Here is a 22,939-nt window from a genome sequence, read left to right on the forward strand (position 1 = left end):
TACCCAAGGAATGTCATCGCGTCTTAGTGATCTGCTTTATGGATTATCTGTGCTCACTCCTTCTGCCTCTAATGAATGGGACGTCTTCAGGCCTGGACTTTTAAAGGAATGAGTGGGTGGAACTTAGGTTATATTGTCTAAATGTATTCTTCAGCACATTGCAAATACATTCTGGGTTTTGGGTCCCTGGAAATTTTAAAGGGGAGAGAGGTGGGAAAAGAAGAGTTGGATGCAGTTTGGTGTATTGATTACTACACGAGGAAAGTTTGAAGGTTCCCCACCCTGCCCTGACGCCACATCTGATGAGGAGATGCAAGGGGTTCCCTACAAAAAGGCACAGAGGGCTCTCCCAGCCCATTGAGGACTGCAGCAGCTCTTTATGAATTTTCTGCTGCCACCCACCAAGGTTAAAAACAAAATGGTGGGTGGAGGAGATAAGTTTCTTGTCTAAAGTCTATGGCTTGAGTTCTCAGCTTGTTCCCTTTATTCTCCACGATACTCCTACTGCTACCCAGGCCTCTGTAGAAAACAATCTCACCCTCTGAGATTCTGAGAGCTGTGGCCAGTCTTTGCCAACATGTGAGAGAAAACGGAGATGCTGAAGTCAACTGAAGGCAGTGGAGGCGAATCCCCCACTCAGACTCACCTGAGGTTTCCGTTTCAAGCCTCGGGTGTCTGAGTTTATGGGTTCTCACGCCTTTGCTTTTTGCTCCAGCATCACCCTTCCTCACTCTTCCTGCAGCAGCACAGTACCCTGAGCTTTGAGGGGTTGTTGGATACAAAATCTACCGTGCTACTCCCAGGGGCCCCTCCTGTGGTTCGGCTTGCTCCCTTTCCAGTGCAGTCCCTTGCAGAGCAAGGCCAAGCCTCTGGGATTCAGTGCATCTTCCCACTCCATTCTTTTTTTTTTTTTTTTTTTTAACTTTTATTTGTTTTAAGTGTGTTTTTCCAGGACCCATCAGCTCCAAGTCACTTAGTTGTTTCAATCTAGTTGTGGAGGGCGCAGCTCACACTGGCCCATGTGGGGATCGAACCAGCAACCTTGTTGTTAAGAGCATTGAGCTCTAAACAACTGAGCTAACTGGCCGCCCCCTTCCCACTCCATTCTTGCTTTTCACCTCCAGTGCTACTCCTGGGTTGGACATACCACCACACTCACAGGTGTGTGGGGGGCTGTTTTTGGTTGTCAGGGTGACTTGGGAACCTCATTATCATTTGGTGGCAGAGGCCAGGGACACGAACCCCTGCAGAGCACAAGGAAGGTGCAACCCTCAACACAGATCATAGGCTCCCCCTTCGAGAAATACTGTGCACCCCGGGCCAGATGACCAGCTTCTGATCTGCTCCGGAGGCAGGAGGAGTGGAGCAGTCAGACAAGGTCTAAGTCCCTGCTCTGCCACTTACTGACCCTGTGGCTAGTTTTCTAGCCTGTGTCCTCCTCGGACTGTGGGATGATAGCACTGCCCCCACTTCACAGAGTTTAAATAGGATTTGATTGATTCATATACAGAGATTTGGGACAGTACCTGTTGCACACTGAGTGCCGTAGAGGCATTCGTGATTCTGGCCTGGGCCTCCAGGGCCAGCCCCTTGGCCTTGTGTTGAAAGTGTTGTCCTGGCAGACACTTGCCTCATAAACAGCTGGGCCCATGGCCACCATGACTGAGAACCTTGGCGCCAGGTTTGGGCACTTGCCCAGGGTCCTGGACCTGAGCCCCTCTCAGTACCTGTGCTACCTGGACCCTTTTTCGGGCCAACTGCTCCCTCCCGCCTGCATTCCATTAGAGCGTTCCGGAGGGCTGCTCCTCTGCTCATTTTATTAGGCGTCCACCTCCACGGCACATTCTCTTTTCCTCTCTGCCTCTGCAGTTGTTGCGTATGTTTGCTGTTGTTGTTGTTTTTTGTTTTGTTTAGAAACTCTTAGCCTATGCTACTCTGAAATGCAGATTCTTGGGTTCCACTGAATCAGGATGTCCAGGCAGAGGCTAGAATCCGCACTTAATCTGCTGCGGGTGGTCTCCGCAGAGCTAGCGTCTGGCTCCGTAGGTCCCGTCTGTATGTCTGCTCTTCCCCCAGGAAGGGGAGGGTTGTTGCTGCCCTCGCCCCAGGAGGCACACGGCCCATTTGCGTGTTACAGCTGATCATTTGGCTCAGGTACATATATCATCATTCTTAGTGTTTTGTTTTGTGTTTTAATCTATTTAAAACTCCACATTTATATTTTCTTAGGGTTATATCCTTTGGGAAAAGGATAGATCATAGAAAATGAGGGGTGACATTGCTTTTCTTTAGGAAGGAGGGTCTTTGAGCTAGAACTCAACGGCTTGGGTTTCTAACCCTGACTTCCATTACTAGCCTGCTGTATGACCTTGATTGAGTCGTTTAACCTCTCTGGGCCTCACCTGATTTCTAACATGAGGAGGTTGAACAGGTTAAACTTGCTGAAGTTCTCTTCCAACTCTAAAAGGCTGTAAGTCTATGAGTCTATTTAAATGTGCTGACAGCTTTAGAATGGCTAATTAATGAATTTTTAGTGAGAACACAATTAGGTGATAATGAAGGCCTCAGAAGTAAATCTCTTCACTTGTAATGACTTAAGCAGATGCGATTTGGACTGTGTCTTCACCAAATGGAACCCTTGGGATGAGGCAGCATAGAGTCACAGCCTCCTACCTGGGGACTCTAGGAGGCCAGGAGTTAGGAACAAAGCCACACAGAGGGAAAGCTAGGCACTGACCTAAAACAAAACGAGTCGCCTTGCAGGGTAGTCTTGGAGCCATGCAGATGAAGTTGAATATTGACAGCTCTGCAGACCTGGGGAATAGCATTTCTCCTACCTTACCTCCATTTCCAGAACATGGTCACCTGCGTTGTCCTTGTAATTCTCTTACACCTGGTGAAATAGATAAGCTTGGAACTTTTATTCCACTCATTTAACGGATGAGAAGTGGAGGCTTAGGAGTGACTCTCTGAAGGTCAAGGAGCTCGTAAGTGCTAGCTCAGAATCCAGCCCAAGCTTCTTGATTCCAAAGCCCCTGTCCTTTCTGCTCTAGCCAGCCAGCTCCTCCCCCCTGCTGGCCACATATGCTGGCTGCCCTGAGCAGCTGACCCCAACTCGGCTGAAGCAGGCCTCCCTGCTTATGCAGGGCACTCCAAGAGGGTTTGCCAAAACACCCTGGGACATGGCTGTGAGGGACCAGCCCTGGGAATGGGAAAGTCAGGCTGGTGTGGGGTGTGGGGGGGTCCAATCTGTGGTCAGTGGGCCCCCACGGAGGCTCCTGCGAGGAGCCGTCTTGAAAACCATGGCCAGCATGGTATGCTTAGATAGTATGCTCCCACATCTAAGAGGGGAATGTCCTAATGTGAGGTGTGAGGATGAGAAAGGGTGACCCATAGAGGCGGTGGGAATCTGTCTGAGGAAGAGCCAATAAGGACAGCACCACTTAGGGAGGGGGCAGGGAGCTGGTAAACTTCTCAAAGACTCCCCCTGCTGGTGACTTTGCCTGCAGCAACACGACCTTGACCTTTCCCTTCCAAGGGAAACAGGGCAGAGAGGAAGGATCTCTGCAGCAGAAGGAGGGAAGGAACAGGCCAGTGAGCATTTGTCTTGAGTCCTGTCCTAGAAATACTTCAAGTAATAAAATCAGGATGACTTAAGAAATCCATTACCCCTCCTGGCCCCCCACAGCCACCCGCGTGCCCTGGTAGACACAGGGGAAGGGCCTGGGGACCCAGCCAGCTAAGGTGGCTTCAGTCTCCTCACCTGCAAACCAGGGAATAGGATGAGTTGGTCCTGAGGTTCCCACCTGCTCTGATCTCAGATCTGGAGATCTTTTGGGGAAGCAAGGGAAGGATTGAGAAGAGGTACCTGAAAGAAAGGGGAAGAGAGAGGAGGGGAGAGATAGAGGAGAGGAGGGGAAAGTGAGGGAAGCTGAAGAGAGGTGAGGAGAAGAAAGCCATGATAAAGTGAGAAACACTCTGCCACCAACAAGCTGGACCCTCTGAGCTTGGCTCCCACCCCTAAAACGTGGAGCTGGGGATCCCCACCCTCCTGTCATGAAGGGTAAACAAGCAGGTTACAAACCATAAAGTGCCACATGAAGTAATGTGCTGGATTCACAGAAAAGCATCGAGAAGAGAGGCTGAGAAGGCTGGGGGTGGGGAACCAGGGGAGACCTTTTTCTGATCTTTTCCTTTCCTGGGGAAGTGGCTAGAGGAGACAGGGCGGGAGTGGGAAAGAAATAACCAAAGATGGACCAAAGAAGAAATAAAATCCTCCCTGGGAGACAGAGAATCTGGCGGTGGGGGCGCTGATGGCCTGCCGTGTCTGCATGTCCCGCTGAGGAGCCTTTGCCTGGATGAGTGAGAACAGTGGAGAAGGGCTGCAGCAGGCGGAAGGCTGCTCCTTTCCAGAGGCCCGGGGCAGGGAGAAGGCAGTCTTGGGCTTCGAGGTGTCCTGGAACCTGCCAGCTTCTGTCAGACTAATACCTCTGGTGTGATGGGGACACGGCAAAGGCCCATGGTAGAATCCTGGACAGGAGGAGGGAAGGATTCAAAAGGCAAAAAGAGGACAATCTAGACGAAGAACATCCTGAAAAGCCAAACCAAGACAGGCCCCGGAGTCCATGAGGGCCCAGCTCCACACATAGCCCTCCTGCTGCTCGGGCCTGACCCCCATCTTGGCATGGGGTGAGGCCGACGGTGATGGGGGGTGTAGGTGGGGGGTAAGCACAGGGCTGGGGTCAGGGCAGCCAGCTCCCCTGGCAGGCGAGATTTATCCTTTGGCTGGGCTGGGGAGAGAGGGAGCCTGCAACGATCCAGGGCATGAAAAGCAGCCCAGTGTTTCCTTGAGAAACCTCGATGCCAAAGGCAGGGCCATCCATCTGGCCTCTCTGTGTAGTACATTTGTCACCGTGGAGCCTGGGACCCGGCTGGTCTCCCTTCTGCCATCTGTAGCCTCAGCTCCCACCTTCAGCAACCTCTGCTGCAGGGCCTGCAGTTTCGACAGGTGCTGTGTCTGGGGGCGGGGTGGGGGGAGTCTCTTCCCTCCCTTGGGACTCTCTCATGCTGGGCCCTCCAGCTGGTGCCCATCCAAGCTGGTGTATACTTAGCTTTCCCTGGGGATAAAAAGCCATGACATCAGAGATGTGAAAAGCCCTCAGCGACAGCTAGTGTTGTAGTTTCATGTTGTGTTCTGGGGCGCTCTGGGGTTCCTCTGAGCTACCTTCAGAACTGCCGAGAGAGGCTGAGCGTCCAGGGTCCAGCCCCCTACCCACCAGTGTACCTCTGCTTCTGTCTGATCTAGATATAGATGTTCTAGATAAGATTTCGTTTGAAGAATGGGTTCCGCTGCTGAAATAAAAATTTGAAGACCACAAATCTAGTGTCATTTCAAGGAGGAAGATACAGAGGGCCAGAGAAGGCCAGTAGCCCAGCCCTTGTTGGCAGAATGGGGATTAGAACCCAATCCTCTTGGCTCTCCCATCTCTCCATGATAGTGGGCTGCCTCTTTTGAGGTGCTAGTATGTGCGTTCATGGCCCACCCCTCTCCCCTACCCCAGCAGGGCTCCCTTTCCCCCGCCCCTCACTACCCAAAAGAGCAAGGCCTATCTCACAAGCTTGGGTGCCATGCTTTCTTAACTTTCCTCTGCCAGAGGGAGCTTTAGGATGTAACCCATGTGTGGCCCAGGCAAGCCTGTTTTAGGAATGAAATGAGAGAGACCTCCATGGTCAACACATGATTGCAGTCTCTTCTGCCCAGGGGCTGTCTCCCATTCCAGAGCCTTGAGTTGTGGTCTACCCATCATCCCTATGGGCATTGGTAGTTATTAAGGGTTTTCTGGTAGAGCATGGGCCATTTGCTTTACGTCCCTCTTGCTTTATGGAGAAACTTGGCTCTCTTCTATTTAGGCCTCAGGTTGTCCCTTTTGGCTTTTGATTGTAGGTACTAATCCAGCCACTGTCTGCCATGGTCCCTGGATTCTGTTCCAGAAAACCCCAGACGGACATTTCTCCTGGGGGAGGGGCTTTCTCCACCCCCAACATGCTGCCCTGTTCTGTCCAATGATTCCTCCAGCCCTTGCAGGAGTCTTGTTCTCCAGCGTGGCTTGCCCTGTTTTATGTCCTGCCTCCTCTGCTGGACTCCCTTTTCCAACACGTCACCCCTCAGCCGATCCTCCCTGGACTTACACCCTGGTTGTGCTCCTTCTCAAGGCTTCTCTTAGTTTCTCAGAGCTGGGCTCTTCTTCCTGAAGCAGCCCACCCATGGCTGCTTCCCGTTGCAGGAACAATCACATCCATCTCTGGATTCCATCAAAGGAAAAAGCCAGGACCCAACGTTCCCTGACGGCCTGATAGGAGCCAGGCGTGTGGGTAGCACCTTACATATTTTATCTCATTTGATCCTCACAACAATCCTAGGATGTAGGTATTAACTTTCCCAATTTTTATAGAGGGGCACTGAACCTCAGAGATTTAGCAATTTGCTCAAGATCACACAGCTACTGTTTTAAAGTCCTGGTTCTGCCTAACCCGTGAGCCTAGGCAGTTACCCCACAGTACCCCGCGCTGAGGTGGTCACCTTGCGTGGTCAAGCTAATGGGATTCCTCAGAGGCCTGGGGTAGCACGGCCTGGTGGTGATGCCAAACCCACAGAGGGAGTCCTGCTTTGTGGTAGCCAGGACGTGAAAGAGAGATGTTCAGACCTATTGGTGGTTCAGCTTATAGAAGGGGGGGGGGGACAAGAGGCCATGGAATATCCTGAACCCCTTGCTGCCACTCTCTCCAGTCCTGTTTTCTATCAGAACCAAATGTGCCGACAACCTGTGGTGACCGCCCACCCTTGTGACTGTGACACATCCTGGTGGGAGGCTGCGGTACAGGAAAGTGAGGGAAGTCTGTGGCTCACTGGAGCCCCGCTGATGGGAAGCCCCTTGGTGGCCGGCTTCTCCTCCCGTCAGCGCAGGACCCCAGGAATGGAGTGAAGACAGACGTGGCTCTGAGATGGGAGCAGGTGGGGATAGGCTTCTGGGCTCTCTGTTTTCCGGAGAATGGGCATTGGGACAGGAGGGCAGGGAGGGCAGTGACCAAAATGGGGACAGGAAAGAACCCAGGCTGGAAAAAAGAGGAACTGTGCCTCAGGCGCTTTTGGGAAACACTGCTTCTTCCAAAGTTGTTACCAGAGCGTGTTCAGCAGAGGAAGTCGACGGCTGACAGCAGCAGCTGTGGAGGTGGCAGGAACTAGAGGGGTGGCATTATCACCCTCCAGGCATAAGAGATGGTGTCTCCTGCCTGCTCTGGAATCTGTGAATCTCTCACCATTCATTCCCCCACCCCCTCAAAATCCAGAAGAGAGAGCGATTGGATGGAGATCAGAGAGGGACAGACACCCCAGGGAGATACACACAGCCTGCCTCTCATGCTCCTCTCCTGCTCACACACACACAAACTCTGGCAGATCTCTCCCCCTCTCCCTAAGCCAGGGCATTATGCCACTGCTCTCTGGTCCAGCCAAAGTTGAAGTTATTTCTGGGATGAGCAAGCCACTCCATGAGCATATATCATCCTCAACTACCCTCAGGCGCCTTTGAGGAAACTCAGGAGAAGAAGCCAGCCTTGGTGGGGTGGCTGGGGCTCGGCAGTCGGAGGACAGTCTGATTGGTGTGTCACTGGGGCTGTGAGCTGTTTCCAGCGCTTCTGTCTGGTGCTGGGAGCAGGCTCCGCAATGTGAGGGACAATTGGAGCCATTCCGGGTGGGCTGCTGCGTGTATCCTGCTTTCTTTGCAGCCAGACTCAGTCACCTGGAGCCACCAGACAGGATGGAGATGTTTTCTTGCTAACCTTAGCGCAGCAGTCTGGGTTGATCGTACAGGGAAGTGTTTTCTCTCTGAAAGCAGTAGCAGCAGTCCTGGTTCCCTGGACTGAAAAACACGATCAGAGACTCGAGTCCTCATCAGTCCGAGGAAGGACCTGGCCCCTTGCAGAGACCTGGGACTGCTCCCAGGCGGGGGCTGGGGTTCTGAGCGCTGGTGCGGGAGTGGGGTGGTGGTGGTGAGGAGTGGGAGAGCCCTGCTGCTTCCCTGGCTCTGATGGCTGTGACAGACTGTTGGAAGGTTGGGCCGACGGCGCCCGCCTCCCCGGGATTGCTTCTCTTGCCTGCCGCTGTCTGATTCTCCCACCCCGCGGCTGAGCTGCTAGTGGTGAGTACTGGACAGACACCCCTTTCCATGTTTGCTGGTTGTGTCCATGTAAGTCACAGCGGACTAGCTCTGCAGCTTTATTTTCAGAGACTGGGCATTAGTTTGCCTCCCCCTTGCTAGGTGGGTGGGGTGGTGGAAGGTATAGGGAGCAGGGCCAACTTGGGGTGAGTAAGTGGGGCCTCAGGGAACTGGTGCTGCCGGTGTTTTTCTCAGGAGCAAGGGGAACGTGGAAGGAGAAGCTTCTCTCACGCTTCCTTCCCCTGGTTGGGTACAGGTGTGCCTTAGCGTGTGTGGAGGTAGGCAGCCCCGAAACGCCCACTACTTACAGGTGTTTCAGCATTTGGGGCTAAGTTGCATCCTTGCTGCCAAACCCCTGTTGGTTGAAGGGCTGAAGATACAGTGACTTGCCCTTTTCTTTTCCTCCCACCCTGACATCATCCTGAGGCCACTAAGGGCTCTTCAAGTCCTTCTATTTGCTTCCTCAGACCTTAGGCTGCTGGGCCCCTGAGGGCCAGGTTGCTGCCAGCACTACCAGGAAAGGGCATTGGAGCAGCGGCACGCCCCCACCTGCAGTGTGCAAAATGAGACACCATGAGGCTGGGGGAGACACAACCCTTGGGACTCAGGGACCCTGCTTACCCATCTAAACCGTCATCCTTGTCGTTCTGGTTATGTCCTTAGCCTGGACGGCCTCAGGGAGTAAGGAAGTCGGGGAGGGCCTACCTGCTGAATGAAGTCATGCTTCTCATAGGGGCTCTTAACTCTCTTGTGTCACTTCACGGGATGCCCATCTGTCTTGCATTGCAAACATGTCTGTGATGGTGTTTTCTGCTCCCTTGTGCTTGTAGTCTTTGCTTATGTCTCTACCGTGTTTCCCTGAAAATAAGAGCTAGCTGGACAATCGGCTCTAATGCGTATTTTGGAGCAAAAATTAATGTAAGACCCAGTATTATATATATTATATTGTATTATATTACATTAAAGACCCAGTCTTATAGTAAAATAAGACCGGATCTTATATTAATTTTGGCTCCAAAAGATGCATTAGAGCCGATGGTCCGGCTAGGTCTTATTTTTAGGGAAACATGGTATAAGTTTCATACAATAAGGATGGTTGGATGTGCTGACTTCTGACAACCTTTTGGGGAGTATCTCCAACTTTCCAGGGGTTTGTGTGGGGCCAGCTCTGCATCCCACTCCCTCAGTATATCCTGATCCTTTGGGGCCTGTCTGAAATCCAAGGCAGAGATGGAGGACAGTGATTTAGACTCATTGGAGAATTCTGAGCTGTGATTCTGAAATCATGTCACGATGTCGGGTGGGGAACAGCAGTGTTTAGGGCAGGGCTTCTCAACAGCAGCGCCACTGACATTTGGGGCTGCGTAGCTCGTGGTAGTGGAGGACTTTCCTGTGCCTTGTAGGATGTTTAGCAGCATCCCTGGCCTCCACCCATTGGGAGCACCCTCCTTTGTGACGATCAAAAATGTCTCCAGACATTACCAAATGGCCCCCCGAGGGCAACATTACTCAGGTTGAGAACCTGGTTTCCGTTAACACTGCTGCTGCTACTCTTTCTTTTGGATCTCAGGTGACCTTTGGCCTCATGGGACTGGGTCTCCACGTAGCCAATAAAGTATAGCCATTTCTGGCCTAGGAGTGCAGACACCTGGGTTCTGGTCTCCTGTGATTTTGCTCACGTTCCCATCCAATGTAGGCAGAGAATCACTTCTAGTCCTCCCCAGCCTACGTCAACGTCCGGGTCTTCCTGGTGGAAATGTGGTGGTGAGGCTCAGGGAGCCCGGGTAAGGCCCCCATCTGTAGGGGATGAGATCTGGGAAGGAAAATCCACTGCAGGTACCACCATTCCCTCCTGACATCTGCTCGAAAGCCAAAAGTGGCATGGAAGCCAGGGTGGGTTCAGCACCCAAGGCATATGCAAGCGTGAGCACATGTGTGCATATATGCACAAGCATTTGCTTATAGCTTTCTGGGTCCTGTGCCGAATGAATGGAGGTAAGCCCTGCCTTGGGGAGCTCGCAGAGTGAGACAGACATTCTATTATGCACCAATAAAGAAAGAAACCAACCAACTGAGAGGATTCTGTGCCTTGTTTGGGTTACGTCTCATCCTTCTAGATAAAAGACTTCTGAGGGAGAGCAAACCGGGAGGAGGAGCCTCTTGAGTCTCTTGTTTAGCAGAATCTCTGTGGGGTCATGGTGGTCTTATTCTTCATTAATCCAAGAGGGCTTCATGAAGGAGATGTTTTACAACCTACAATGTGTGTGGGAGGCAGCACCGTGCGTGCGTGTGAGTACATGCCTGCATGTGTGCATGTGTATGTGTGTGTGTGAGTACGTGCCTGCATGTGTATGTGAGTACATGCCTGCATGTGTGTGCGTGTGTGAGTGCATGACTGCATGTGTGCATGTGTGTGTGAGTGCATGCCTGCATGTGTGTGCATGTGTGAGTGCATGCCTGCATGTGTGTGCGTGTGTGAGTGCATGCCTGCATGTGTGTGCATGTGTGCGAGTGCATGTCTGCATGTGTGCATGTGTGTGTACGTGTGAGTACATGCCTGCATATGTGTGTGTGAGTACATGCCTGCATGTGTGCATGTGTGTGCATGCGTGTGCGTGAAGCCCTCAGACATCTTTTCCTGACAGTTTGGGGGGCAGGTAGAGAAGTTGGCTAAGAAGTGCCCTTCTTTCCTCCTTGAGTAGGTAGGTGCCAGCCCGTTTTTTCCTGCCTCCCATCTACTCTAACTGAAATTTGTCTTCAGACTAGTATGCAGGCTCTCCCATCCCCCAGCACAGAAGAGGCACTTACAGGAAGCCTTGTGTTACAGAGAAATTATTGCCAAATACTGATTTGTGGAATAGAGCAGAGAGGTGCTTCAGGTGGCACAAACCAGCAAATCATCTCTTAATCTGCCTGCTGGGCTTTGCAATGCCTTGTGTGATCCATTTGCAGCAGATTTTTATCTCCTAATAATGCTTGATTCTGGTGGCTAAGTTTACAATCCCCAAACAAACAGCATCTCAAGAGCAGGGATGGGAGGAGAGGCTGCACAGCACTGCCTGGGATCTAGAGTCACCCCAGATAAGCCACAGCATATTGCCTGTAGGCCCTGAGTCTCCATGGTCTCTGCCTAACTACACAGAATCTGTTTTCCACAGAAACTGTTTGGGAGCCTTTGACCTTCCCCTCTTTTCCTGGCCCAATCTCCTTCAATGTGCCAGTTTTGTCTGAAAAGCTGGATGGGCATTGGAAAAGCAGAGAACGTTTTCATTATATGGCCAGCTTTGGGGCAATAAACATTTCTGTGATTTGCAGTTTTTGTTCCCATCGCGTGGGAATGCTCTGAGGTCTGCAGTTTCGTGGTCCCAGGATAGAGCTGGGTGCCCACCTACCATGTGTCTATTCTGTTCTGGGCTGGCTGGTCATATAGCAGCACAGGGCCAGGCCTGGGTGCACGTAACTTCCAGGACTGACATGAGACTCACCCAGTATGGAACAGGGACAGAGAGGTCACTTACAGGGCCAGAGGCCTTCATGTTCCCCCACAGCGGGCACAAGCATGTGTGTATGAGACCAGGCACAGACCAGGAAACCCATCCGGGCCTTGGTGGGCCAGTTCAAGGTCAGATTACAGGGAGAAGCCCGGTGCAGCTTTGCAGGAGGGACCTTTCTCCCACCACCTGAGCCTGAGCAACACCAGGCAGCGACCCAAACTCAGCCCCCTCTTGACCACCAGCGGCGTCTGTGTAACTGCTGGGAAATGGGGCTGTGAGCCTGGGAACTGGATGGGTGGGCATGAAAAGCTTCTGATAGGTTCAGGGGTTCCCAGCCCAGATCCTACATAGGGGTGTTGACTCTGTTAAAATGTGTGCTGGTCAGAAAGGATTTTTCTTCCCCTAGTGGAGCAAGCAGACAGCTGTGGAGAGGGCATTTTGGAGAAGGGGACTTCTGCTCGTGTATGTTACATGCCAATTAGTAAGGAGCCCCGCTTGCCACCGCAGCCTGGGAGCTTTACACTGAAAACTTAAGCAGATGTGATTCCTCTTGAGGAATTATATTGAAGGCAGAGCAGGAGGGCTGCATTCATTCCTTTATCCATTCTCTTATTGATTGCATACCTGCCCTGTGCGAGATGACACCGTCTCTGGCTTCGGGAAGCTCACAGTCTAGGGGAAGATCAAGGCTGCCTGAGATGTGGTGGCCCTCGCACAGCTGTGGGAGCCCAGTGGAGGTCCAGTCTAATTGGTTTTCTGGCTATTCTCCCAGCAGAGCTTTCCAGGCCCCATCTTAACGCTTTCTGCAGATAACTGAGCTGTGGAGGTCGAGTCACAGTTGGAAGTAGTGGGGCTGCTCCCAAACTGCCAAGTCCTAGAGGAGCTTGTTAAACTCTGCCCCCCAGGGCTGGCAGGAGGCTCCCCAGTGCCCCTCTAGTCAACATCTCTGGGTTAATTGCTTTCCACAATCTGTTTGCGTCCTCTCTCCCTCTCCTCCTCCTGCTGTCTGCCTTTCTGACTTTGGAATGAATCACTTACTCCCCAGTTGTCCATTCGGACCCTCCAGTGGGACCCAGGTGACTGGTGTTTCTCTAGACCCTACCTGAACACATAGGGAAGAGAGAGAGAGTGTGTTTGATTTTAATTGTGGTGTTTTTCCTCTCCGTTTGGACTCACCTCCACATTCTCCTGTACCAGTGGGGGAGGGAAAGGGGCTTAGTACCTGACTCTATTATGAAAGCCCCAGTGCCTGTTCCTCATATATAACATGAAGAGGTGTCCTAGAACTGGGGTCCTCACAGCGGGGTCCTTAAACCAGCAGCATCAGCATCGCCTGAGAACTTGTGTGAAATGCAGATGCTCAGGGCTCCCTCCAGATCACGGAATCCGATACTCTGGGGTGGAGGACCAGCGACCTGTGTTTAGCATGATGCTGAGGGTCATGGCCCTAGAAAACTTCGGGGGGGGGGCGGGGGGCGGGGGGCTCTTTCCAACTGCAGCCCTCATCAATTCCCACCTTGAAGTCACTAGTGACTTGCAAAAATCCAGTAGCCACATTCTGGAGAATGGCAGTTATCTCGAGGTCGTCATTAAATTCTCAAAATTCCAAACAAAGCAAAACAAAGCTCCCTCCTTATACCCTGGCTTTTCCCAGAAAGGACTTCAGGTGGTTTCCATCCCAGACCCTTGAGGGAGGAGCCTGCAGGGGCGGGCCTGCAATCTAGGGGACAGGGCATCTTGCTGCACAGCATGGACCTGAGGACCCGCCTCTCCTCACAGGATGCCCCGCTCTGATCCTCTGCTCTGATCCTGCCCACACACTCCCCGTAGCAGCAGCGGCAGTGTAAACAGACCTGCTCTTTCAGAGCCTCTGGGCAGAGCATTGCCTCTCCCCAGAGGAGCAGAATGCCCTAACATCTCTCTCCTGCTGCTGGCATTTAGCCCATCCCTGAGCTAATTCAAGCAATACTAATAACCAGTTTGCTGGTGTGAAGACCTCTTGCAGACCCCTAAATCCTACTTGCTGGGGTGCTGATAACCGGCTAAGAATCCCATCTGGCCACCTGCAGTCATTCACAAAACAGAATATAAAAGGCCTGGCCTTGGACTAGATTCCGTGATGACACCAAAAGAAATAGAACCTTTGTCCCTGCCCTCCAGTGTGAACCAGCCCTCTAGGAGGGGACAGTGTTAGGATCCTCAGTGTTTAATATTTGCTTCCTCCCTCCTGCCTTTGCTCCCCTCGCACAAACTCCCCTCTCTTTCCTTGGTGCACACTGCTGGCATAGGTTTCCTATAGGTCCTCAAACTCCTGTTGGGTCAGGCTCAGCATCCTGCTTTCCACTGGTTCAGTGAGTGGCCGGGCCCCAGCTGAGACCTTTCCCTTCCTTTCTCTGGTCTCCGGTCTCCAAGGAGCTTGCAAGAATTGCAGCCTGAGAAAACAGCCTCCCTCCCCTCCCCCCACCTCTCTGTTCTCCTAGCCCACTCCCCCAATTCCCCAAGGCTCCCCCAAGCCTGCAGGCCCCCCACCCCTGTCCTGCTTGCCCCCTGCCCTCCCAAACTCATGTTTTATGCAGGAACGTCCCCATTCTCATGGAAAGTGCAGCAAAGTTTGGGAAAGAATTTCAAATCGCTTTTGAAGAGGGGTGGAGCGAATGTAGGGTTATGGGGTTAACCTCAGCTGCTGCAGGGAGGAGGGGGAGGGCCAACACACACAGACACACAAAGGGACCCACACATGCACACATGTGTCTGGAGCCTGCGTCTCTTCCCAGCGCCCCATCCTGCCTCTCCTTCTGCCTTTTGGGGAGCACCAGGAGTATCTTATCTTGAATGTAAACATTCTCAGAAATTGGGGAAGCACAGGAAAAAGAGACTGTTTTTACAAGTATTAGAAAGAAAATGGACATCTGTATAAAACTTTTTTTGTGTGTGATTTGCTCTAAAAATGGGGTGAAAGGGACAAGATCTGGTGTGGTTGTATATAATTGATTTTTAAAAAAATAAAATTAGCTTGTTGTATATATCAAATTGTATGTTACAGCTTGTTTTGCTAATAATTCCCCTTATAGAAGTGCCTGCCCTTTCAGACGTCTAGCATCCCTTCTCTTCTGACAGTTTTTAAGAAGTAGGCAAAAACCTTGAATGGAAGAATCCATCTACAATATACTTAGAGTAAGACAAGAGACAGTATTATGGTTTCTGGACTTGGTGTTGGCGAGAAACAAAAAAGCACTTATTTTCAGAAAAGGAGTCGTGGAAAGAAAGGAGGAAACTTTAAAGCTCATTGAACACAATTTGCCCTACAGAACTTTGTCTAATCAGCCTCATTCTCTGAGCCATCACCTGAGTCATTTTTGATTCTTCTAACACTTCCTTTTTATCATTTTCCCAGAGTCCTGAAAGCTGAAGATTTGCCTAGATTGGGAGGAGCTTCCCCCCTTTTTCACATGTTAATTTATCTCTTGATTTACACCATGTTTTTCTAAATATGGCTCCATGTCTTTCACATGCAGAAGACTTGGGGCAGATTGGAGCCAGACAATAGTGTGGCCACCATGTTGGATGGGATTTGCTTGGGGGACTCCCCCCTCCCCCCAGCTTTCTCTAGACCCAAACGCCAAAGATGTCCACCGCCTGCAGCATCGAGCAGCTGGCGTATGTTTTGTGTTTGTTTTAGTAGATTAAATGCAGTGGCCAGTCCCCTCTCACCTCTGCGGATCTGCCTCTGAATCCTAGATCCAGTACTTGAACAACTTAAGTTGCTGAGGTCAAAATTTTCCCGTACTTGACATTAAAGTAATTTATTTTACTTCCCTCTGTACTTATAACAGGAAATGTACTTGGATTCCCAGGAACAATTGATTTTTCTGTAGGTCATTTAGAAAGGAATGTCAAACAAGGTGCATCATTATATGCAGACAAAAAGATTGATGCAGCTTGTTTAACATAAAATCCTATTGCATAATTTTTAGAAATGGTTTGGGAATGTGAAAACACCCCATTCTAAACACTTTATTCGTTCTAAACCATTTCAGAATACAGAAGTGTATTTGAAATAATTTATTTCAAGGAAGTCCTTGGGACCAAGCAGAGGGAAAAATTATTTTTTTCCCTAACGTGTTTTTTTCTTGGGCCTTCACATTTTCAGTCTTGTCCCTGGGGGATCTCCTGTGTTGAACACATTTAGAATTAAAATCTTCCTCTGTAGCTTCCTTTGCCATTATTCTTAAAGAAAAACATTTATGATGTGCCCAGAATTCCACCATGGCTTTTGGTTGGAGCAGGAAGCCCAAGAGTATCAGAGAGGGGAAATGCAAAAAGATAAAGACATGGGCCCAAATCGAAGACCACAGATGGACAGAGACATGGACAGATTGACAGCCCCCAACTGACAAGAGACAAAGAAAAAAGACTTTAGTGTCAAACCCAGACACTCTCCTGACAATGAATCCATCCCCGTGGCCGTAACGGGAGTTGTTAGGGCATCTTCATTAGCTGTGAGGGTGGGAGGCTGAGTAGGCAGACCCGAAGGGAGGGCCCCCTCTGGGCCTTTAGACCGACACCTGCAGCTTCCAATACCTGGGGGATGGCCCTTTGTGAACGAGTCTATGGGGGTGAAAAGGGTTCCCAGACACAATTCCAGCGTGTGTGGAGGCTCCTCGACACCAGCAAGGAATTCTCGGACACCAGCAGAGGGTCAAAGTATTCAGCTCGATTCTGACACTATCTACATGGAGAGAGCATCAGATCCCCCAAGTTAAGTGTTCAGTTTTACAAGTCTCCCCTCCCACCCTCCACTTCAGATGCCAGTCACAAGCCCAGGTTGTTACCTGTGCTTTTGACCAACTGGCTACAGGTTCCAATGACCTCCTCCAATACAGAATGCCAATCTCAAGTCCAGGCTTTTCCATGTACTTCTGACCGACTGGCTATAAATCAGAGGTACCCGTGACCCTCTCCTTGGATTCGATTAACTTGCTAGAGCAGCTCACAGAACTTGGAGAAACATGTTACTTACTAGATAACCACTTTACTATAAAAGGATGTAACTCAGGAACAGCCCAATGGAAGAGACACACAGGCTAAGGTGTGGGGGAAAGGGCACAGCTCCCATGGCCTCTCCAGACTTGCCACTTTTCCCAAACCTTCATGTGTTTGTCATCCTGGAAGTTCTCGCAACCCTATCCTCTTGGCTTTTTATGGAGGCTCTGTTACCGAGTCCTAACTGATTAAATCATTGGCAGTTGATGATTGATTCAACCTACAGGTGGTGAGGTAGGGGGTGGGGGTGGGGGACTGAAAGTTCCAACCCTCTAATCACAAGGTTGGTTCCCCTGGCAGCCAGCTCCCATGTTTAGGTGCTTTTCAAAAGTCACCTCATTAAATAACCAAGGATACAGTTATGCTCTCATCACTTAGAAAATTCCAAAGGTTTGGGTAGCTGTGAGCCAGAAACTGTAGATGAAAACAAATATATCTATGAGAAATTTATATTTCAGTCTTTCAGATGACCATATATATATATATATATATATATATATATATATATATATATATATATATATATATATCTTATAAATCAAAATATCTAAGGAGGCCACTTGGGGGAGGCAGCCAATGAGAAGAGAAGGGGGAAGGTTAGCTAGAGAATTACAGGCAAACCCTCTTCAGCGAATCACTGTAGGAAGGTGAAGGAGGCCTCAAGCAGGCCTGCTAGCTGTTTATTTATTTACCCCTCTTCGCAGCAGAACCAATTATGAGGCTGATGAATTAATGTCTTACTGAAGGCCAAACACTGAGGGGGACCTTCCCTTGCTTCTCTCTCCTTCCTCTTTTCCCTTCACTTACCTGTTCCCTGCCAACCCTCTTCCTCCCCTTCACAGCAATGGTAATGGGAGAATCACAAAGCTAACATTTATTGAGCAGTTACTAGGTGCCAGGCTAAGATGAACTGACACTGGCCAACAAGGTCCTGCCTGATTCTTAGGCTCTTAGGTTCAGTACCCTCTGACCTTTAGGAGGAGGTGAGGGCTATGGGCCTCCCCCACCCCACTCTCTTCCAGGTTACCATGAAAGGCAGTCTCAGGCCAAGTTCTCTCATATATAGATATTTATTAGTAAGCATAACTGTTATTACAACAGTTATACAACCTGTTCTGGAAGCTTGAGGAGGTCCCAGCTCTCTGTCTTTTTGGCTTGAAAGTTTCCCTTGAGACACTTGTCACAGGATTTGGCTGACCATCTGGTGCAGGGGTCCTGAACCCTGGAGGAGATGCTAAAGGAGTTGGGGTTGTTCCTCCCAAAGCAAAGCTCATAGCAAAGGGGACTTGAGTGACGACACACTGACTGGCACTGACAGAATCACTGTTGTTGTTTTTTCCCGCTTAAGTTTTCCCTTTTCATTTTAAATTGTAATATTATAAAACAAATAAAGAAAACTACAAAATAAATGTTTTAGTAACAGGTTTCTATTAAGGTTAGCTCCTTACACCACAATTGCGGTGGAGAAAGGGAACTTGGGCAGTCACTCGTTCTAGAACCTTCTCTTCATTCTAATCTCAATCTCCCTTCAAAGGTAGCTTGACTTCCTTATGTGTCATTAGTTTGTTTTTGTTTTTTTGAAGGTTTGTTATACAAAGGGCTTCAACTTCCTGAACCCAGAACAACCGACAATGCATCAAACCTGCAGCAGGAACGATTTCAGTTAGACTGTACAAAGAATATTTTGATTTCAGAATACTAGAAATCAGTGACATGGAGACAGAAAGGAAAAAATATCCTTGTGGTGACTTATATATGGTTCTGGTTGGGGGCAGGGAAATAAAGGCGACCACCCCAGTCCTGGGGCTGCCCTCAAAGATTTAGACTAGAAGCCCCTCGTTTTTTTCTGATCAGCAGGAGACTGAGGAGCCTCTTTGGGTGGGGGTGGAGGGATGGGGACAGGTGGCAGCTCATCCCACAGGGCCCTGGCTGGCAGCCTTGGAGGTCTGCCCAGTCGGCAACCCCTGCTTTTATGATCTGAGGCAAGTCCTTCCTCCTGAAGCCTCTAATCCTGCCTTAGCTCCTCAGAGAGAGTGACTCTTGAAAGAAAGAATGACCAGCTGGGGGACAGGCCTGGGATCCAAGCCCACCCCATTCCAGGGTGACCAGGGCAGCCGAACAAACACACTCTGGCCCTGGGCCTAAGGGACACCAGGCAAGGAAGTGGGGCAGTGGAATAAGAGGAAAGTGAATGGTCTCCTGCTTTCCTCCCATTCAGTGTGTGGTTTCCATGGGGCCCCAAGCATGTTTATAGGCAGCCGACCTGGATGGTGGTGGTGGGGAGGGGGGACACTGGGGGACCTGGGCTGCAAGGCTGCAGGGACAAGAAAAGGAAAACTGGGGGGTGGGGGTGGGCAGGGAGGACTGGAACACTTGAAACACCAAATACAAAGTTGGCTGTCCAATGCTTTTTGCCAACCATAGTCAGTTCTTAATTATCCCTGTAATGGGAGAGAGCAGTGACAGGAATGATTCAAAGCAGCAAATAATCCCAAACCGTTTAAGCTACATGGTTTTTAAAAGCGAGCAAAGGAGCTTTCCCTTCCTAATGATGTCTGGCTCAGGCTGATGTTAAATGAGGAAAGTATTAACAGCGAGCTCCCCAGGGATCAAGGCTAGACCCAGTCTTATTTAACGTGTTTCTAAATTATTTAGAGTTCACATTTCCTCATTTTGTGAGTGGTGCGGGGAAGGGCTCTAAGTCCTCCCAGGAGCCAAAGGAAACCCTCCTCCAGGAAGTATGCACTCATAGGAGGGAATCCCTGAAGTGGGATACGGAGAAGAGATTGGAGGGGTCAGGCTAACCCGTCCAACCTCATGGGATGGGAACAGGTCAAAAGCTTCCCCTCTGCCGCCCCCCCCCCCCCCCCCTTAAGTCTGCAGCTAAAAGAATATGAGTCTGCTCTAAAACACTGAGTGGCTTTCAGCTTCTCGCTGAATTAAGTGTGTTCAAGGCCCTGCATAGCACGGTCCCAGCCTCCTGTCCCATCCATGCTCCAGCCATGCTTCTGACATGAGGAACAACGGCCTACAGGGCCTGGTGACTGGCCACAGTCACACGGCTAAATGAAAGCACTTGGAATTGTACCCAGAATTCTGACTCAAGAGGCTCTCCATCCATCCATGTCACATTGGGTCCTGGCTGACTCCCAAAGCCACACCTCACTTTCCTGCCCCTTCTGTATCTACTCTCAGGATTCTGTCAATATCAAGTGCCACCTTCTCTGAGGAGCCATCCCTGCTCCAAAAGTACTCTCTCTCTCTACTCAGAAAACCAGTAGCTGATGTACTTCTCTCATGGCTCACGTCAAGCTCTACCTGTGTGACAGCCTTGATGTTCTTGTCTCATTCTACCCAGACACCTGGGAACATCTTGCTTTGACCTTGACCTTGACCTTTGACACTGCCTTGACCTTGTTGTGCACAGTCCAGGGGTAGGTTGAATAGATAAAAATGGGAACCTGCCCTGGAAAGGGTATAGGAAGTAGAGCTGACTGTCATAGGCCAGGCGTGCCCTGCGGGATGTGATGACTCGATTTCCTGACAGATTCCTCACCTGTTAGTTTTTCCCGAGAAGCCTTCCAGTGCAGACTGGCTGCACATGAACCCAGGCTGGGGTCAAGTCCTCCCCTTGTTGCACATGGAGCAGCCCCTGTGACGGCATGTCTCCCAAAGTGTGGCTCCCAGTCCCCTGCTTCAGCATTACCCGCGGCACCCTGCCCAAACAAATCTCCTCGGAGGCTGGGATCTGCATGACCAGCTCTTCAGGCGTTTCTAATGCGCAGGGAGGTCTGAGAACTGCTCCTCCAGGGTGTGAGGGCTGCCCTCTGGGATTCGTGGAGGCTGTGTGGAGGGGAGTGTGCAAGCACACGAGCTTATAAACTCATGGACCAAGTGTGTGCACACGTCCACATTTATGTGTGCCACTCCAGTAACTGCATCCACTCCTCTTTCAAAGTGCCAGCTGATGACGTGCCTTAAAGATAATTTGGTGACACGTGCTACAGCATGGATGAACTTTTAGGACATTATATTGAGTGAAATAAGCCAGTCACAAAAGGACAAATATTGTATGATTCCACGTATATGAGGAATTTAGAATAGTCACAGTCATAGAGACAAAAAGTAGAATGGTGGTTACCATGGGCTGGGGGGGAGGGGAAAGGAGGAGTTAGTGTTTAATGGAGATAGAGATTCAGTTGGGGAAGGTGAAAAAGTTCTGGAGATGGATAGTGGTGATGGTAGCACAGTGAATGTATTTAATGCCACTGTATATTTAAAAAATAGTTAAAATGGTAACTTTTATGTTATATATATTTTGCCACAATAAAAAATTAGAATAATTTAGCCCATTGTCTGTCTCAGGAAGAGCTCTGCTAAGCAGAATGACCAGCCTTGCCTTGAAGCTTTCCAGGGAAGGGGGGATTGCATTTACCCCCGCCCTGCCCAGCATGCCACACCCCCGAAGACAGGAAGACCTTCCTTGGGTCCCTTAGGTCCACACCACAATTAGCTACCCTGGGACATGAAGGGTTTTGTGTCATGAGTCAGAGATGGGCTTAGGAATGAAACAGAAGGGAAGTGATACTTCTTTTGCATGAGGGAAGCAGCAGCAGAGTCCAAAAGAAAATGTGATGCCATCAAAAGCTTCCAAGTGATGGACTATCAGGTCAGCTGGTGTGTGTGGCCCCAAACAGTGTCAGCTTCACTTTACCCCAGATATGTAAGGCCACACAGTTAGGGAAAAATAAGTAAAACCATGTCCACAAGTTGGGAGTTACCAGTAGTCTGACACAGCCCAGCAAATCTAGGTTGCTGTTGGAAATGTCCCCCTAAAGGTTTTGCCCGGTGTGCTAGTTTGGCCACAAAGACCAGGCATTATAGTGAGGGAGTTGGAAACAACGTGGCATTTGGTTCTGACCTTGACAAAACCAGACACATATGGCCTATTTCCATTCTTGGACTGTCTGAGGTGAGACTAAAAATCTACCAGGACTCCAGTACAGGAAGGACAAAGTGAGGTGGGGCCATCCTAGTTATGAATCCCCTCTCCCTATTAAGGCTGTGGCTGAAGTGACATATGGACTTGATCTTCAAGTTCCTGAAATCAGAACGAGGGGGAGGGCAGCTCTCGAAGCTGGTAAAAGGCAGCTTTAGCACAAATGAAAGTAAGTGTTATTTACACAGCAGGTAGTAAACTTGTATGGAACTTATAACCCCCAGAGGTGGCTTAAGCTAAATATAGGAATAAACTCAGGGAGAGTGTGGAAATGTTCATGATGACAGCCATTATTGGGTGGTCGGGGGATGCCGGGCTGCTGGCCGGCTAGTGTCATCAGGTGATGTTGCCTTTCCTCCTGGGACGCCGGAGGGCCAGGTCTGCCTCCAGGATTCAGTTCTGATTTCCTCATGCTCTGTCTGCCTTGCTTTGTCCTTGGAGCAATGGGCATCTCTGGTCATTCCCTCTAGGTGGCACATTCAGAGACCGGAGGATTTTGATTTCCTCCTCACCTCCCATCCACTGATATTTATGTCCCTTGCCCAGGTTAGAGTATCCCAGTCTTTCATCCTTTCAAGGAGTTCTTTGCACCTCACATCTCCCTCTCTGAACCCCTTTCCCAGCCGCCACACAATCACAGGGCTGCCTGAAGAAGGTCACCAGGACCTGGGCAGGATGACTGTGGGTGAAGCAAGCATGGTGGCTTTGAGTTCACACAAAAGGGGTGGGAACAGAGCAGCCCAGACCTGCAGGACCCGTCACAGGTACCCAAAGGGCCTGGAAGAAGGAATGGCAATCCGCGTCCTCTCCTGCCCTGGGCTTTATCACCCTCTGCTCAGTTGATCTGAACATGCATTTGTGGAGCACCTGTGTCCTCCCTAGGCAGGGCAGCGTGCTGAGGATGAGGGAGGCTTCCAGCACAAAGCACGTCCTTCCTGTCTAGGAAGCAGAGCTTCACTCTCGGCCTCCTGGGCCCAGGCCAACGTCCCCTTAATGCGGTGTTACACTGCAAGGCCGATGCTGGGAGACAGGCCTAACCTACCACCCCCAGGCTGTTACCTATTTAGCTGTTAGGTTCTCAGGGACGCAACTTTGACCCATGGTCTATGGGAGTCCATTAAAAAACAAGCTGTGTCATAATGGGCTTCTACTGTCCCCGATCGATTTTTCTCCTTTCTGCAGGAAAG

At 50.3% G+C, this 22,939-nt stretch overlaps 1 protein-coding gene across 4 annotated transcripts in view; it reads left to right on the forward strand.

Moving 5' to 3' along the window:
* SEMA5B (semaphorin 5B) overlaps positions 1 to 22,939 on the forward strand; it is a 118,497-nt gene that overhangs the window by 28,961 nt on the left and 66,597 nt on the right. Inside the window, exon 1 of one of the 4 annotated variants that reach the window (XM_074330893.2) lies at positions 7,428 to 8,198. The exons of the other annotated variants lie outside the window; for them this stretch is intronic. The gene's annotated coding sequence lies outside the window, so the exon portion shown is untranslated. Of the gene's footprint in view, positions 1 to 7,427; positions 8,199 to 22,939 lie in introns of those variants that run through there. 4 annotated transcript variants of the gene reach the window in all.

The sequence above is a fragment of the Rhinolophus sinicus genome, chromosome 17, assembly GCF_057876585.1.
Source record: "Rhinolophus sinicus isolate RSI-liver-muscle chromosome 17, RSI-T2T, whole genome shotgun sequence".
NCBI classification, from domain to species: Eukaryota; Metazoa; Chordata; class Mammalia; order Chiroptera; family Rhinolophidae; genus Rhinolophus; species Rhinolophus sinicus.